Source organism: Meleagris gallopavo, chromosome 2, assembly GCF_000146605.3.
Source record: "Meleagris gallopavo isolate NT-WF06-2002-E0010 breed Aviagen turkey brand Nicholas breeding stock chromosome 2, Turkey_5.1, whole genome shotgun sequence".
In the NCBI taxonomy this organism is placed as follows: domain Eukaryota; kingdom Metazoa; phylum Chordata; class Aves; order Galliformes; family Phasianidae; genus Meleagris; species Meleagris gallopavo.
In genome coordinates, this window is record NC_015012.2 from 20,344,193 (window position 1) to 20,352,676 (window position 8,484).

The 8,484-nt window shown below is 45.7% G+C and overlaps 1 long non-coding RNA gene across 1 annotated transcript in view; it reads left to right on the top strand.

Annotated features, from left to right (window-relative positions):
• LOC109365901 overlaps positions 1-3,541 on the top strand; it is a 5,005-nt gene extending 1,464 nt beyond the window's left edge. The window contains exons 2-3 of the long non-coding RNA XR_002111748.1: positions 38-240; positions 2,082-3,541. This is a non-coding gene — a long non-coding RNA (uncharacterized LOC109365901). The remainder of the gene's footprint in view (positions 1-37; positions 241-2,081) is intronic.
• Positions 3,542-8,484: the final 4,943 nt, after the last annotated feature.

Below are 8,484 nucleotides of genomic sequence, written 5' to 3' on the forward strand. Positions count from 1 at the left end.
CCTCTCCTCTCCTCTCCTCTCCTCTTCTCTTCCTTAGCACTCCCCCCCACTAAAGACATGATGATGGCTGAGTAAATGGAAAAAATCATTTTTCAACAATAAAGGAAGAGTGTTTGGAAAAGGAAGGCCCTGCTGAGGTGTAGAGGAAGCCTGTTTATTAGCACTGGACACCTCTTATCTCAGGGAGCTCCAGATGGATGTCCCCTTGGCAATTCCCACTCTGCCAAGTGGGGTAAGCAGGTGAGCACCTTGACGTGGGCTGCTGATCACCAGGGATCATTGGCTCCTTCAGAGAGAAATTTTAGCAGAAGCCAGGCATGGGGGAGGGAGAGCATCAGGCCCCAGCATAAAAGCTTGCACGTGGCCAGATTTACCTTTTGTGGCTGTTAAATTGCTTGCCCCTTGGGACAGAGCCAGGTTTTGATTGAGAGATAAAGTAGTTCAAATCTGTCAATAATTAACTGTCACTCAATTAAGGGTTTCTTAACAAATTAGCACTTGGTAGTACCTAAGGTGCGGTGTTTTTCATGGGAAAAGGCTGACAGAGAAACATTGGCCACTAAGTTTGCCTGTCCAGTGAGGATCACCTCATGTCCAGCTCAGCTTTCACGCCATTGTGTAAATCTTGGGAACCAGTTCCCAAACCCCATTAGGTCCCTGTTAACATTAACCCTTTGTGCTTTACTGAGCTAGGCAATGCAGGACTGGGTCCACTACATCAGAGCTGTACACAGGGGCAATGAGATAGTTTCAGTGTCCATTTGGTAGTGGACATTTACTCATTTCTTCCCATCCCTTTCTAAACCTACTATGACATTATGGCCTTAAGTTGCACCAGGGGTGGTTCAGGTTGGACATTAAGAAACATTTCTTCTCACAAAGAGCGGTGAAGCACTGGCTCAGGCTGCCCAGGGAGGTGGTGGAATCACCATCCACGGATGTGTGTGGGGATGTAGCACTGAGAAACATGGTTAATGAGCATGGTGGGGATGGGTCAGCGGTTGGACATGATGACCTTAGTGGTATTTTCCAACCTTAATGATTCTGTGGTTCTATGATAATCCTTTGGACACACCATCCCAATCTTCCCTTAATTCTCCCTTGACAAATCATCAATGAATGTCAGATGTTGGCCAGATCCAGCCACAGCCCCAAGGCCATGCAGGGTACAATACCAACGCTGCTGGGACAGGGATCCCCACAGACACTAATGGCAGCAAACCATGGGCTCTGGCAGCTCTAGCCATGGGCTCGTTAGTCCCTTCATTTGTCCCTGCTGAGGAGGGGTCTGGCCCTGTGTCTTAGGAAACCCTCTGCCCCTTGTCAGATGGGATTTTCACAGCATCATACCTCTGGGAGGTGGGAACACCACATCTCTTCAGAAGTCAAACACAAAACTCTCACAAATGTAGACTGTGAGGTGGGAGCTGGTTTAATTCCATCTCTGTTCCTCCAGTAGAGGTTTATACTCAGTATGGTTAGCTTACATCAGCCTCTGCTTCCCTCACCAAGCAGTTTTTGTGTTTTCTAACCAAAGCATGCTACTGTAATGCTGTAATGCTGTATAAGAGTTTAAAGGCAACATCGGGGAGCTGTCCAGGTGGTTCATTTATATGGAGACTTTGGAGATGCACAATGTTGTGCAACAACTCATCCCAACACAGCCTTTCTTCCATAAACTCTATCACTAGAGCTGCTGGAGAGGGATGACTCTTAGCCAGAGCCACTGTGGCTTGAAAACCCAACTGTTTCAGCAGCCTGTATGGGTAGGGGTTAGAGGCACATAACAATGTGCCGTGGTCTGCGCTGTCCTGGTACTTGTATGAAAAATCTGAAGAAGTTTGAAGTCGTGAAGCAGGGGAGGAAAAAGCACATTTGGTCATTTAAAACCATACTTCACCCTGCTGAATAATCAAACTGCTATTGAGCAGAAACGTTGTTTGGCTTTATAGGTTTACATTCTGTTGATTGTGTTTTTAAGAGAGAAGAGGATATTTCTATAGAGGGATTATAACCTGGGGGAAACAGTTTTGATGATTTTTTTTTCTTGAACCAAATTAATGTATTTTTACATTATACAGTGACAGCTTTAAGAAGCCTTCCTCCCCTAGTGAAAATCGTCCGTATGATCCGAAGAATGTATATCATCTGTCACCTTTAAGGATGCAGTGCTGCAAGGGATGGAGGAGTATTTTTTTTCTGAGCTGAGAGGCATCTAGTAACAATTTAAAACAGTAGCCTCGAGGCTACACTGTTTATTTTAACAGGATGCAGCTGCTTGGGATGTTCCGTAGGTACTGAATAAGCCAAAGGATTTGGGAGCCTGAAGCAGAACATGGGGTGGCTGTAGGTATCTGTGTGCAAGCTGCCACTGCAGCTTATCCCACTCCAGGGCCACTCTCTGAGTGCTGCCTCTGTGCCCAAGTAAGGGACAGTGGGGAATGGTGCTCTCTGGAAGTCCCACCAGGGGCCAGTGCATGTGCCTCCTCCATGCCTAGGGGCTCTGGCAGAAATGCACTCAGTTCTGCTTTCTTTGCAAGATGTCCTCATGGTGGTGTCAGTTCCCATCTTTCATAGGATAGCCTACAAGTGAGGGTGTCCATCCTAGCGGGGGGAAATGTGCTTTTAACACTTTCCTCGTCCTGAAGGCAGGCAAAGTTTTGGCTCCTTTCTCCCACAAAAATGCCTCAGCCATCAGACTGGGAAATTGGATGATCTTTTCCCCTTGTTTCAGGGTTGTGTCTTGCTGCAGAAAGGAACCAGACTATCAAAGAGCTGAAAGGAGAGGAAACGAGACAGCCTGAGCTAGTGAGAGGTGCTTACAGTGAACTGGGGGAGCAGCACTCAGCATTCAGAGTGCTGTACTTCTGCCCATGACAGACAGCACTGTAAGGCAATGTACATCTCTAGTCCAGGTGTTAACATGCTGCTGGGGCATGGTGTCCATGTTGCCCCTCCTCCTGCCCTCAGCAGCCTGCAGTCCTCTCTATGGTTCTGTGTGGCTTCCCTAGAGTGCATGGAAAGGGAGGATGTGGCAGCAGCTAGCATGAAAACACTGATATCTCTTATGGGACCAACAGGGACCTGCACAAACATCTCATCCCACAGTGCCCTGCGCTGTGACCCAAGTTACCTGCAGTTACCAATGGCTCACACTTGGTAGAGCCATGACGAAAATAATGTAGGTGCCTTCTTCTGGAGAGGAAATACGTCCTTAACATAAAGGTCAAATGGCATTTGTAACAACATTAATAACTTCAGAGCATCATGCTGTTAGATTCTAGGAATGATTAGACCTGCCTGGCTGTGCTGTTCGGTTGCTCTTACAAGAGAGATGCACTGTTTACCTCCTGAGAGATTCATAAGGAAAAAAAAATCCAATCTGTATCAATGAGTAAGATATTTTCCTTACCAGAGATATCGATTTAAATATTGACTTCACCACTGGAGGGTTATTTCACTCTGTGCTTCAGATACTCATGGTAAAGTGACATGTGTTTTATGTACTAATAAAAATGTGATTCCTGAGGCAGTCGTCTATCTTTAGGGCTTGGACTTTCTGAGTCCTGTTGCTTGGAAGCTACTGTCCTTTCTAAAACTGAGGACTTATTTTCCTCCGAGTGTCAGTGTTCTTTGCTCCATGTGAATCCCTTCTACCACGATCCAAACAAACAAACCCTAAACATCGCACACAGCCCCATTGTCCTATCCGCCCGTTCTCCTTTCAATCTTTCAGCGAGGGCTTTGGGCTCTGCAAGACAGAAGTTCCTTTATTTTAGGAACAGAAAAGGTGCCGCTGCTGAACCTGTTACAGCTCGTCTGAATGCAGCTGGGTGTGCTGTGGGACAGGGCTGCCCAGTTGTACAGCTCCCTCACAAGCTTGCCAACCCTGCCAGGCCTGGGGTCACATCTGTGGCAAGAGTTTGTGGCACGGAGAAGCAGCTTCATGCTCATGAAGGCAGCTCCATTGCAAACCAGACGAGCCAGCTGCTCCTTGAGCAAAGTACCAGCCTGGGAGCCAAAAAAAAAAAAAGAAACATAACAGAAGAACATCCCATCCCTATTGTCATAGAAACTTCGAGTCATTAAGTTTGGAAAAGACCTCTAAAATCGTCTAATCCAACTGCCAACCCATTCCCACCATAGCCACTAACCATGTGCCTCGGTGCCACATCTACATGCCTCTTGAATACCTCCAGGGATGGTGACGCCACCGCCCCCCTGGGCAGCCTGTGCCACTGCCTCACTGCTCTTTCTGAGAAGAAATTTTTCCTAATATCCAGTCTGAAATACATATTCATCCCCACCCCTATGATGACCAACTTACAGACTTGGTATCACAACCTGTGGTCCTTCCCACCTTCTCCTCTACACTAGCAGGATGAAATGGATGTGTGATTTATGCTAGCACTTGCACTTAACTCTTTGGCCTCTTTGGCCAAATGGGTTAACAAGAAAGTAGCAATTTTCAGAAGACAAATGCATGCAAAAGATTGCATCTTGCCTGGAATTCCGAGGTTATCTGTGCCCATAGTTTGGAGGTGTGGTCCGTATCCCATTTGCAGCAGTGTCTGTGTGAACAAAGACAGACGTTGCCATTCCTGCAAGTCTCTCCCCTGGAAGCGCTGAATTTCAGATTGCAGCCACAGACCCAAGACTCAACTCTCAACCTGTGATCAAGGAAGAATCTTCTGGAGGCATCCACAGCCAGAAAGGATAAATATCGCACAGGGAACTTGCCTTTTTCTTGGTACACAATTTATATTTTATCTGAAATTTGGGGGTAGACATACGTGCCAACTCTTTATTAACCGCAGCAGTGCAATTCCTTATGAAGAGGCTGTTTTTCAGCAGAAGCAGCATTGCTGAAACATCTACAGAGTCCCAGCAAAAAATGTCAGGTTTCCTCAATCAGTTTCTTTTGTGACCTTTATCTGAACCTTAATCTGTTGTAGCAAAATTATTTTTATTAGCCATTCATACTTCATCATACCGCTAATTTTCCTGTTTTTAAACTATCAATTTAAGGCAGCTTTTTCATTTAACTAATCAAGGCTGATGCGTGTTATTTTCGCTACGATTTCTAATAATTATTCTTAAGACTTTTTTAAGACTGAGTTTTCTGTAGCTGACTGTCAAATTTCTACACGTGGGCAGAACGCTGTTTCTGTTACATGGGTGCTTCCTTATCTTTAGTGAAACCAACACTATGGACTCTGCAGGAAGAATCGGAGCCTCATCTCTTTTTCCTGTTACACCAGCTCTTGCTTTTTGTTATTACTGCAGCCAGGGGTCATTAGAGGGAAGAAGGGTTTTCAGGATCAGGCTCCGTATGGGATTAAAAACCGAAACACAAGCCTGCAGCTGCCTCACAAATATTGTCAACTGTTGTAGCTAGTGACTCGTGGTTTGCCTTTGCCTCCGATATTAAAGAACAGATTGTGTTACGGTACTTATCTCTACCTTTACAAACAAATACACCAGGAAAATATGTCAAGCAGAAGAAACTGCGCTTGTTATCAAATGCTCAGCTACGCTGGCTACAGGTTTTTGTGCTTTTTGGCAAAAGCTTTGGAAAGCATTGTGAGTTTGGGAAGCTTTGGTGGTTGTTTGTGTGCAGGACACAGACACTGTATGGGGCAGCAGAGGTGACACGGCCCTGGCACAGATGGCACAGAGCAGCACCGATAGACAAGCATCACTTGCCAGCCTACACCTCTCTCAGAGAGCTCCATGGGACTCTGTGAAGTGAAACAGGTTTCTGCAGTGCTGCCGAGCTGAGGCTGACATAGGATTTTGTGCCCTGTACAGGGAGGACAGCCAGAAACTCGATACCTGCCTGTTGTGGTCTGGGTTTTTGATTTTGTTGTGTAAGATGCTCAGATGTCTTGGTAATGTGTTCCCCTGCCAGATGGAAGGCTGTGACTGGGGGAGGAGATGAACAAAGACACTTTGCAATCTTCTTCCCTAATTAAAACCTTTCTTTTTTTCATTAGAAGGGCAATGCTTTTCCCGCCAGACTGAACGGATTGCCATGTAAGATTGCTTAAAAAGATGCAGGTTAACAGTGTTATGCACATTTGTAGAAAAAACCTAGTGTACGCAAAAATGGATGAAAGTAAATGCTCAAACCACTCATTAAATAACTCAGACCAATAGTTAGCATGGTTGGCATCAGAGGGAAGAATAATGTCTTCCCAACTCCAAACCTTCCCTCCATCCCCATCCCTTTTATCTCTTCCTGTCACTTCCCATTAGCTGATGCTGACATCTTATCTCTGTCCTGAAGGGTGGGCCAGGAGACGACTTCGGCGCTCATGTAAGTGACACTCCAAGGATTGGCCGCCAGCAGGTTTGGCGGCCCCGGCCTTGCAGCCGTGGGATGTCATCCCTGTGACATGCCTGCAGAGCTCAGCTCGGCCCCCAGCTGTCGGATCCAGCAGCATCTCTGTCATGCTGCACTCCAGGGCTGTCACTGGCAGGGCTCACGCTCCTCACCCAGGAACCCTTCTCCTTTCTGCTAAGGCTCTGGTTTTTATTTTTAACACAGAGACCTTTGCATCAGTGTTGTTAATGGTGGGTTCTTCTGCACAGTGGGATTCGGCCATCGGAAGGGATCATGTGGGAGTTGTGTGGCACAAGTGATTTGGAAAAGTCTTGGGCTGAAGGCTCTGCTCCCAGCCTTTGTCCCAGAGCTTTCCAGAGTGCTGTTCCAGACACTGCAGCTCACACGGGAGGACTCTCTGCCGCCCTGAGATTGCAGGGCAGCCAGAGTTGTGCAGTGTGCTGTGGCAGTGCAGATTCCCCCAGGGAAGCCCCCAGCTACGGCCATTTGCATGGTAACATTGTCAGGCATGACTCATTTTCTTCCCTCTGTCTCTGGTTCTCCCTTCACACACGCACTCAGAAACACAAGCACAAATCAACAGGCGGACAAATAAAATTTAAATGGTGCTTTAATGCATTTTTGGGAACCTGGCAACTCACAACTTGTGCTTCTGAATGAGACACAAATCCATGTGGGTGGCCCTGCAGTTCCCTTCTGGTGAGCATGCAATTTGGTGTACATTCTTCTTTAATTTTATTTTTTATTTTATTTTATTTTTAAAATGTAGCATCAAATGTAAGAGCTACTTGCAGATTGGTGCTGCAGTGATGACTTTTGCATCTTCTGCTGTGTGTTAGACTTTTTTTACTGGGTTGTCCTCGGTAGGACTTTAGCTGAAAAACTGATTGGTAAAAATTGTGATAGGGGTCTTTCAGTATCTGAAGGGGGCCATAAGAAGGAAGGGGACAGATGCATTATCAGGGTCATTGTGATAGGGCAAGGAAAATGGTTTCAAATGGAAGGAGATATTTGGATCGGATATAAGGAAGAAGTTTATTACAATCAGGGTGGTGAGACACTGACACAAGTTGCCCAGAGAGCTAGTGGATGCCTCACCCCTGGAGATACTCAAGGTCAGGCTGCACCAGGTCTGAACATCTGATCAAACTGTAGGTGTCCCTGTTCAGTGCAGGGGAGTTGGGCTGAATGATTTTAAGGGTCATTTCCAACACAATTATATGAAAAAATCAAATATTTGTCAAGATAAAACATCAAACTTGCAGAGCGAGTGACAGATACTACTTTAAAAGTTTTCACCACACATTCCTTTCCCAATACTCCAACCCCACCGAGCTTATTGCAACCCTTTTCCTACACATTGGAATCAATGCATGCGATATGTATGGCCCTATTGTGTGCTGCAGTGGCTGTGTTATCACAGTTTACATGAGTAATGTTTGCAGGTTTGGTGTCCTTGGCTCTGAATTCCTCTGCGAGGCAGCTTTCCCACATGCTCACAAACAGTCACTTCTGGGCTTTAAAAAGAAATGAGGCATCTGCTGAAAGAAACTTATGGTAATCACTGCAAAGTTGTGGAGTACATCACTGCTGAGCCACAGCCTCCATCCTAAGTAAGAAAGGAACTGTTTTCCCTTTTCTCTTCTGCTTATCTCACTTTTTTTTCTAGCACAAGGCATGAGGGAAATTTTTGAGACACCGGCAGTGTGTTGGCCCATCAAAGTGGTAGATTTGTGTCTCCCTGTGGGTGCCTGGGTGAACATTTTGGATCCAGGGACCAAATGTGTGCCACAAGGATCTGTGGCCGCATGCTTGGCGGGAAGGCCTCGGGTTTTGCATTTTGTTAGATTTATGTTTGATGAGTGCACAGAGGTTGAATAATTTATGGTGGTGACCACTTAGATACCATATGTCGTGTGCTTTTTTAAAGCACTGTGCCTTGTACACAAAAGAGAGCACTTTGAGCCAAACTTACTTCATTTTGTTTAAGAAAAGGATGCTTAAAAACAACTGAGGTGAAGGGAACCCATTTTACACACTTCTCACATGCACTGAACAGAAGTAAAGTATAGTGAAATCATCTTTCTGCTCAGTGTTTAAAAATGTAAATTTGTATAAATAATTGCTCCTTTCCCATC